General features: G+C 45.7%; 1 long non-coding RNA gene and 1 other non-coding gene across 2 annotated transcripts; one reads left to right on the top strand and one right to left on the bottom strand.

Moving 5' to 3' along the window:
* Nucleotides 1-3,192: 3,192 nt before the first annotated feature.
* Nucleotides 3,193-3,277, bottom strand: TRNAR-UCU (transfer RNA arginine (anticodon UCU)). The gene is given in 2 exon segments: nt 3,193-3,228; nt 3,241-3,277. It is a non-coding gene; the product is annotated as a tRNA-Arg (tRNA).
* A 391-nt stretch (nt 3,278-3,668) lies between these two features.
* On the top strand, nt 3,669-7,100 carry LOC130708333 (uncharacterized). Its single transcript, XR_009008558.1, has 3 exons — nt 3,669-3,871; nt 4,787-4,942; nt 6,092-7,100. It is a non-coding gene; the product is annotated as an uncharacterized LOC130708333 (long non-coding RNA).
* The last annotated feature ends 2,885 nt before the right edge of the window (nt 7,101-9,985 follow it).

The raw sequence follows: 9,985 nt of genomic DNA, 5'->3' as shown, positions 1-9,985 counted from the left end.
ATTATCATACTAAGTGAAGTAAGTCAGAGAAAGACAAATATCATATGATATCACTTATATGTGGAATCTTAAAAAATGATACAAATGAACTTATTTACAAAACAGAAATAGACTCACAACTAAAGAAAACAAACTTATGGTTACCAAAGGGGGAAGGGGGGGAGGGAAATTTGGGATTAATCGACAGAGACTACTACATATGAAATAGATAAACAATAAGGACCTGTTGTATAGCACAGGGAACTATACTCAGTATCTTGTAATAACCTATATTGGAAAAGAATCTGAAAAAGAATGTACATGTATACGTATATGTATAACTGAATCACTTTGCTGGACACCTGAAACATGGTAACTCACACTATACTTCAATAAGAAAAATTAAAAATTAAAAAAGAAAAAAGCTAGGTTATGGTTTCCTATTGCCTTTAGGGCAAAGTCCACACTCCTTAACATGGTGTACAAGACCTTCAGGACATGGTCCCTGCTGGAATCGCCTTGTAAAGAGATATCTTGTTTACATATTTCTCTATGCTTAGTAGGAGGAGCTCCTAAAGGGTGTATTTATGGCCGAGATCCAGCATGGAGCAGAACATAAGGAGATAATAAATGTTTGTTAAATCAAATTCAGAAAATCTTTAATGGATAAGCAGTATCAGGGCTGACTACTGGAAAGTGAACTTAAGAACAGGCACCAAATGCTTTTTGTTCCTTCCTCATTAGCTTAGGAATTAGTTTTGCTCTATCTTTTTAAAATTAACTTATTACAAGGATAAGATAGGCTTATTATAAAAAAGACTCAAACATTACAAACAGGCAATCAGTAAAAAGATCCCCACCCTTCATACCACTGTCCCTCCTGCCCCAGCACTGTTAACCGTTCATATATCTTTCCAGAAATTTTCTCTGCACACACAGTCATGCTAATATACATTATTACTACTATTATTATTGGCATTACTTAACACAAAAAGAATAATATTAAGTATACTCATTTACGCATCAATTTTTTTCATATAATCTTGGTTATTTTTCCATAGCAGTATATATGGATCTTCCTCATTTTTTAAAGGTCTGCATTGTATTCAATTCAATTACAAGGTTCTACCATACTTTCTTCAAACAGTTCATTATTGATGGACGTGTAGGTTATTTCCAGCTTGAGGCCATTCTATTAAAAAAAATTGTTTTTTTGCCCCACCGTGCAGGGATCTTGTGGGATCTTAGTTCCCTGACCAGGGATCAAATCCAGGCCCTAGGCATGGAGTCCCAACCACTGGATTGCCAGGGAATTCCGGAGGCCATTTTAAACAATGCTGCATTTACAGCAGAAAATTAAATGTCAGTCTTACCAACAACATACCCTACATGTTATGAAACAGCTGAAAGATGGTTTCTAGTTGTAGTTTCAATCCATGTCTTGTTATGAGTGAAGGTGAGCATCTTTTTATACATAGAATAATTTGTATTTCTTTTTTGTAATTTATCTGTTCTTGAGTTTGGTCATTTTTCTATTGCATCGTTGGTCGTTTTCTTATTGGTTTGTAGGAGTTCTTTACATTTTAAGGAAACCAGCCCTTTTTTTGTGATATGTATTGTAATTATTCTTTCCCAGTTTGTCTTTTGATTTTGTTTATGGTATCTTATTTTTTGTCTTAGAGAAATTCATATATTTGTATTTATCAATTTTTTAAATTCTTCTAGGTTTGGGGTTATATTGCACTCAGATTATTAAATAACTTCATCATGTTTTATTTTAGTGCTTTTCCTGGTTTTATTTTTATACCTGTATTTTCTTCATCCGGAATATACTTTTGTAAAAGGAGTGAAGTGGGAATTTTGTCCCAGAACCACTGATAATGAACATTCTTCCTCTTCTACATTAATTTGAAATGCCACTTTTATCAGTTAGTGAGAGAAAAATGGATACAATCTCTATGAGAGCAATTTGGCAGTATCTATCAAAGAATGCACAAATAAACCTTTGACACAGCAATTCAACTTCCTGGGAATCTATCCTACAGATACCTTTGCACTTGTGTACAATAATGTAAGAATAAGGATGTTCACTGAAACATTGTTTGTAACAGGAAAATACTGGGCACTTAAATGACCAACTATTGGGGACTATTAAATCATTATGATACTTATGTGCAATGGAACAAGGCAGCTCTATTGTATTAATAAGTGAACTAGCAAGCATAATATACTACCAATCGTAATGCTATATCACCTATATCAGTAACATCAACAAACATAAAGAAAGAGAATAGATATAGAAATGCTGACATGTGCATAAAATAAATCTGAAAATACTTCCAAGAAACCATTTTCACTGATGGCTTATAGAGAGAATTGAAAGGCTGGGATATAGGAAGAACAAGGATGTTTACTTTTCCCTGTACCTTTTTTGACAATTTTGGATTTTGTATTTTTTGCATGAATTGTTTGTTACAATGAGTTTTTAAAATTTCATTCATTCATTCGCCTTTAGCGAGGTGGAACCCTAATCTCGTGTAAAGCTATGAACTGTCAGGAGAAGTAGTACAAGATAGTCATCCCTGCCTAGAGCAGCTGACAAGCAGAGTGGACCTCGGGTCTCTTTCCACCGGAATCGTGGAGGAGGGGAGAGGGCGTTCTTATTCGAAGGTCAGATTCCTGGGCCCCACCTTGATCGACTGAATGAGAGTGACGCCCAGAAATCTGCATTTCTGACAGGATCCCACTGGGGATTCAAGTACATGACAATTCGGAAGCCTTGTGGGCTGGAGGGGCAGCTCACTGTGTGGGCGCGTTTCCTCGTCCTTTGCTCACCCCTCCCTGGCACCCAAGCTCGCGCTCCTGGCGAGGGGGCGTACCCCCGGGGCCTGGGGGCAGGTCTCCCGGAACACCCTAGACCCGGGCCTCCCCCGCGCTCTGCTCAGGCCGAAACCGCGAGGCTTCACTTCGCCGCCGCCCAGGCCGCTCTTCCCAGTTCCCGGATCCGGCTCCGGAGTCGGCAGGGCCCAGGCCCAGAGCCACTGAGCCAGGGAAGCAGGGGGAAGGAGAGACTGGAGGTGCGAGCGGCTAGAGGTGAAAGAGCTGCAGAAGCCGAAGGCAGTGGGCAGAGGATGCGAGGCCAGTTCAACCCTTTAGGAAAATGAGAGAAATGACAGGTGTAGAAAATAAATTATGTACTGGGGGGAAAAACTGCGACTCCGCCGGGACTCGAACCCGGAACCTTTGAATGCCTTCAGCCTCTAGAAGTCCAATGCGCTATCCATTGCGCCACGGAGCCACCTGTTGGACTCCCTGCGCATCTGCTCTGTTAAGCCAGAGGCGACGGCCCCGCGCCCTTCCCACCACCCCCTTAGCTTTCGGTCTGTATCGCAGAGGCCAGGGCACTGACAGACACCGGCCACAAGAGCTCGTCCTCACCCGGAGACCGCCTCTTAACGAAACCGGCGAGTCTTGCAAGCGAAGGGCGGGTGCGAGTCCGCCGGGTGCCGGCTGGTGCGTCTGAGGACAGCCGCAGCCCGGTCTCCGGGCCGCCCTGGGCACCGCCGTACCTGGCCGCGCAGGACAAATCACGCCCGCACTCTTCCTCCCCAGCTCCCTTCCTGCCCGATCGCCCCCGCCTACCCGCTCTCCCGCGGCCGGTTCCGCCCGGCCTGGCCCCGCCCCGGCGATGGAGGCCCCAGGCTCGCCGTTGCGCCGTTAAGCCGGGCCGGTAACGCCGGGCACTTACGTCGCACCTTTTAGCGGCTGATCCCGAGCAGCGACCCCTCGGACTTTGAGGCGTGGGCAGCGGCCCCTCCCGGGTCCCGGGCTCTTTCCTGGCCGCCCGCGGCCGGGATCCGCCGCGGCAAGCGCGGGTCGCGGCGACGTCTGTGTGAGTGCTTGTGCGTGTTTATTTGCGCGGGGTTCGGTAAAACGGTGTTTGGGTTGCATTTCGCTCCCCACAGACCCAGAGCCGAATTTCTGAGGTATCCGGGCTCTGGTGGACTGAGGGGGGCGACGCGCCCCGCGCTGCGGCATCCTCCGAGAGCTCATCCCAGCGCCGGCAACTGCCTCCGCGGGCGCCGCGCAGCACCGGAGCCCGTGCGGCGGGAGCACGAGGCTGCGTGGGCGGTGCCGGTGGAGGGCCTGCGCGCGTGGGAGCGCCGGGAGCATGCGTGAGCGGGCGCGTGCGGTCGGGGGGCGCGCGCCCGAGCGTGGCCGCGTGGTTTTCCGGAGGCAGCCGAAGGAGGTGGCGCAGCCGGAGTCCCGACGCGCTCCCCGCTGCTCGAAAGGGCGCGGTCGCCACGAATCAGAGTGTCAGTCTGAGGGGGGATTTTTCAGTGCCCCTGTAATTCGCATCAGTAAGACCCCGAAGCCACTTGAAAGAGACGATCTAAGTAAAAATCGCGTGGCTGCCTTGCAAACGCCTCTGCATACAAAACCGTTGGTCCCCGCTCCAATCGGCTTGCGGTTTTCTGAGCCCCGCCTACGTAGAAATTGCGGAGCTGCTGCTGTGCCCTGTGGTCCACTCCATTCCACGCTGCCCAGCTACATCAGGCATCAAAGCAAAGCAGTCTCTGTCCGTGTTCTAAAGAGGGAAGGGAGCTCCCAGGAAGGGTCTAGTGGAGTCGGGATCTGTACATTCTTATTTAACTTCACCCCACAACAATGCTATGAGCCAGATACTATCGTCCTCTTTATAAGGAAGGGAAACTGCAGCTAAAAGAGGTTGAATAACTTGTGTAGGGACACCTCCCTGGTGTGTGTCAAGAACTTTGAGGAATCTGCTATTTTACCCTACTTGCAGGCTAACGTGTCAGCTCGTCACAGTTTCATGGATGTTGACAGAACACACAAGACTCCTGGGTCAGAGATGAAAGACTATCACAGCAAAAGCATTAGCCAGAGTGTCAACATGATCGTGTCGGTTCTCTGAACCCCAGTTCTCACAGGAACGAAGCAGGTGGGCCCAGATGGATGCTTGCACACAAAATGGGTGGCATTATAGAAGAGGAATGCTGAGCTTGGGGGACCTACCAGTTTATAGCAAGGAGTAAGCAAGCCTGCTCTTTGTCCCACAGAGGGACATTCCCTCATCCCTCAAGGTTGCTCGCTGCAAACACAACCCTGAAGAATGGCCCAAATGAGCAGGATCTTACATTCTTAGCACACTCAGCAAGAATGTGCAAGGATGCTAAGGGCCCACGTTCGTTGCCTCTCCAAACAGTTAGTGGCAGAGCCCTGATTGATGCCAGGCATGTCTCTTTCATTCTACCATCATACATAAAGTTCCTAGACAGTAAGCATTTTATGTAAAACATTGTTATGCCCCCTTTAGATTAATGAAATAGAACAAATATCCTCACATGCAGGAAGGAGGAATTCTGACATATACAAAATTAACCCTTAAAATAGAAAATGACTTCAAATTGTATTTGTTTAAACAAATCTTTTTTGAACTCTGAAATGTGCCAGGCACTAGTGGCATCTCAGAGTCTTCACTGGTCCTTGGAATTGCACATGGCTGAAGAGGGGACGAGTGATGCTTAATGCTTCTTTGGAATACCATACAAAGGAATTCTCCTGAGGGCATTGGAGCCAAATCTCAAATGATGAGTCATTGATATGATTAAGTAACAATTCAGACTCATATATAAAAGTTCTGGGAAGGGGGAATTGAGAAAGAAATCACATGCTAAGGAAAGATGCGTGTGTCCTTAATTCCACTTAATAAATCAAACAAAGAATTTTTAGATATTTGATTCCTTTCACTAGTTGAGATCAAAACGCCTTGTCTATGTCATGGAAAACATTACCAAGATATGGGGTTAGCAGACAGTGTGGGAAAACCAGGCTTGTGTGACCAACTCTGTGAGCAATCAAGGTGTACTTTTTACACCTTACAATTAGAAGCCTGGGAAAGCCATGGCAGAACAAACGCTGTGTGTGTTCTCTGACAATTAATAAGTGGTTTGTAACGAGTCTGGCTTTAGAGGCAGCAGTGGTAGTATGTATAAAGGAATAAAAATGTGTATTTAGTTTCCATCTAAGGAGAAAGATTCAGTAGGTTTTCTCTTCCCGTTTCCTAAATCTAAGAGCTGAATTTTCTCAGGCAGTGCATGCCATGAACAGCAGCCATCACACAACCTGAACCAAGAATTCCTGCAGGAAAAAAAAACAAAAACAAAACCTCTTCCTTTCTACCGACAGAGGGAACCAAAGCATGGACTATAATCACCTGTGAGTGGGCTGATCGCTGCAGTTTGCAACTTGAGTTCCCTAAATTAAGCGCTACTTCATCTTGCTGTTTTAAAGTTCAGATCCATTATACACCTCTGGGAGTCTGCAGTAACATTTTTCATGTTTGTACAGAAGGATTATTTTTAAGTTCCTGTGTTCTATTTGCAGAGCTTGGAAGCAGCTTCAGCCTTCCCCAGAAGCTCTAGAAATCTACTGTATTTCTATATATTTTTTATTTCTATATATTTCTACAATATTTTTACTTGCTTTGCTTTGCTCCAGAGGGAGAAGGTCGCTGGAGTACCAGTTTAATTCAATTCAATGCGTAGTTAGGGAGGATACATTTGGCCCTACTGTGGGAGATAAAGTGGAAGTTTAAGACACAATCCCTACCTTCAAGGATACTTCAGATTCCTTGGAAGAAATACCTGTGAATATGAAACAATAAGCAAAATAATGCAAGATGACATATGAAAAAGTGGCAAAATGTGATTGGGTATCCCTACCAGTAAAACGTTTTTGAGTTTGCATTTCCAAGTAATAAACATATACTAAATACTATACTAATTATCTTTTTAAAAAGAAATTTTTAAAGGATGAGATTTTTTTTAACATCTTTATTGGAGTATAATTGCTTTACAATGTTGTGTTAGTTTCTGCTGTACAACAAAGTGAATCAGCTATACGTATACATATATCCCCATATCCCTTCCCTCTTGCGTCTCCCTCCCACCCTCCCTATCCCACCCCTCTAGGTGGACACAAAGCACCAACCTGATCTCCCTGTGTGCTATGCGGCTGCTAAAGGATGAGATTTTTAAAAATCAGAGACTCTTGAGAGTAGAGGTTAGGAGCATAGGCTGTGGAGTCAGACTCCTGGTGTTGACATCTTGGTTCTGCCTCTAATTGTAAGGCATGATCTTTAACTTTTCTGAGCCTTCTTTTCCTCATCTGAAAAATCCTAAAGTTGTTATGATAGGAGTTAATCCTTGCAAGGGTTTCTCTCTGTTCTGGCACATGGTAAGTGTGTAGCAACTGTTTGTTGTTATTATTAGCAAGCAACTCTCAATAAAGAAATCTCACATCCTGCAGGAACAAACCAAAGTTCAGATATAGCATCAGTTAAATTTGTTGCAAGCCAAGAAACATTCTCCACCTCCTTACCCAACTCCTACTCAGCTATAGACATCACATCTACGTGATGTACCAAACAGACCGCTCGGCTTCTCAGACTGAAAACATCTACCTTCAGCTTCATGGTTCCCTCACGGTTCTCCCCCAAGAAACTTGGGTGGATTCTTATTTTCATGTGTCCAACTGCGTGGTTTCCCAAAACAAGGGGAAAAGAATCTTTCCCTGAAGGACTTGTGAAGACTCTTCTCTTGCCAGACAAAATCTGCTCACAACATTTGAATGATGGCTTTTTTCATCCTAAAAATCTTAGCGCTGAGTTTCAGCCAGGCCAATAACTAAACTAGGTGGCAAGATGGGAACAGGCGAAGGGAAAAAAAAAAAGTGCCAGGATGAAGAAATTTCGATATTAACACAGAAAAGAGGGACAAATGGGTCCTGAAGAAAGTATAGCTGGGGTGAGGGGTTGAAGTGTCAGGAGGCTGGGCAAGTCGGATTGAGGCCACATGTAGCAAAGGGGCTGGGGCAAGCTTGATTCAGGATGAGGCATGTGGATTTTATGCAATAGCCAATGGGGAGCTACAGTTTCTTTTGGCATGAGAATGGTTGTGTTTTATAATGGTTCATGTAGGGGGGTGATATACAGGCTGAATGGAATGAGGCCCAAGGGTCGGGGAGACTATTACATCTCATTTGATTTGTGCTTGGTGTTGTCTTATGACTTCATCTCTTCAGCAAGCAGTGATTGAGGGTCTAGTTGACATATCCATACAAAAGAAAAAGACATGTGCCTGGCTTACTGCCTAGTAGAAATGATGACATAGGTACACAAACAACTGTGGTGCAAGGTAAAAAGGTGTCCAAGTGAGACAGGCACAGTGGTTTGGGACTTCAGCGAGAGAGACTGAGATTACATCCTGAGAGGGCGAAGCAGGGAGGAAGACTGCATTTGGAAAAAGCTACCTAACCTAGGGCCAACTTGCATGCAAGGAATTCCAGGTAAGGGTTAGCAAACAGACTGGAGGGATGGAGGAAGAAGATAGGACAGGGCTGGGGAAATGGTAGCAGCTGAGCAGTCCAGTGCACCGTGTCTAAAAGGCTCCAGCTAACTTGGCCTTGGTTGCAGCAGGCACTGGTGGAGAAGGTCACTGGGGTTCAGGGCACTGGTCACAGAGTCAGGCTTGGATCAGTTCCGGTTCTGTGCCATTAGCCCATTCACAAGAGGGCAAGAATCACAGCTGAGGATAAAAGGAACATGATCCAGTCCCCAAAGGGAAGGGTTTGAGAAGAGCTGGTTGAAAGTCTCGGACCAGTAGGCTGGTATTCAGAGAAGAGGGTCTACTCACAAAGGGAAACTAAGGCAGAAGCAGGTATACCGTGTCTGAGGCAGGCAGCACCAATGATTCCAGACCTCGTGGCTGGTTGACTAGGGCTGCTGACCAGGCTTCCAAGCCTGGAAGAGCTCAGGTAGGATATAGGACCATCCTGTAGGTGGCAGTCACTACCTGCTGTCGAGACGGCTAGACAAAGGCCAAGCCTGGCCTGACCTGGATCTTCAAAGATGCACAGGCTCTGAGCCGGCAGAAAGCACATTTATGCATTTAAGCACTGAGCACAGTTAAATGCCAGGGTCTCTGCTGGTCTCTGGGGACACTGTGGTGAGGAAGACAAATTCGTTCCTTGCTCCCATGTACCCTGCAATCTTGAGCAAAGTCAGACAGGAGAGCGTGGATAGGTACGTGGAAGTGAGCTTGACTTGCCAGGAGATAACAGCTGAGAGAGTCAGTGGGAAAAAGATCCCGAAGGACTTTGGATGCAAGGCTATGGGGACCTGAAATTGATCAGCCCATGTCACCTCCTCCACGTGCTTTCCGAGACCTTCTTCTTCAGCCTGGTCTGCTGGTGGGGAGGGACTCCTCTTCTGGGTTCCCAAAGCACCCTGGGAGTCGTATAATTTTCTATCTGGTTTCTGTATCCTCTCCGAGACTATAAGCATCCTGGGGGGAAGGAACATGCCTTCTTGTGGATAGATCACAGCAAGCGCCTTTAAATATTGGTTGAGTAAATGGGTGAGTCCTGTAGGCAATCAGGAAGCTACTAGACCACGTGCCTAGCTTGTCTTTTTTTGTTTTTTTTGGCTGTGCCACGCGACTTATGGGACCTTAGTTCCCCAACTGGGGATCAAACCCAGGCCCACAGCAGTGAAAGCGTGGAGTCCTAACCACTGGACCACCAGGGAATTCCCTAGCTTGTCGTTTTTAACCAGAAGGTCTAGAAAGCTAAATATCCTTGCTTTCTAATTTAGGCAATTCTCCCCAAGGCTTAGCACCATGTCCTGTACAGAGTGGGCAGTCCAGAAATGTTGCCTGAATGATCTTGTGGGAGTAGAAGTTGATCTTCAGTGTCCTAATTCTGCTTTCAGTTACCCAGTTTGTGGGAGTAGGTCTTGAATTCCACCCACTCAGACCCACTTCTCTTCCTTCCAAGTTCTTGCCAAACAAAGGCACGTCCCCACTTCTGGCCCACAATGGATAACCATCTGTTAAAACTTAAGTAATCTTAAGTCTTTAGCAGTTGAGAGTAATCACGAAGTAATAACGCATAGTGCCAGACACTACACTGAGGTCTCCGTGAA

This window comes from Balaenoptera acutorostrata, chromosome 1, assembly GCF_949987535.1.
Source record: "Balaenoptera acutorostrata chromosome 1, mBalAcu1.1, whole genome shotgun sequence".
NCBI classification, from domain to species: Eukaryota; Metazoa; Chordata; class Mammalia; order Artiodactyla; family Balaenopteridae; genus Balaenoptera; species Balaenoptera acutorostrata.
This window is presented reverse-complemented; position numbering and strand designations above follow the sequence as displayed.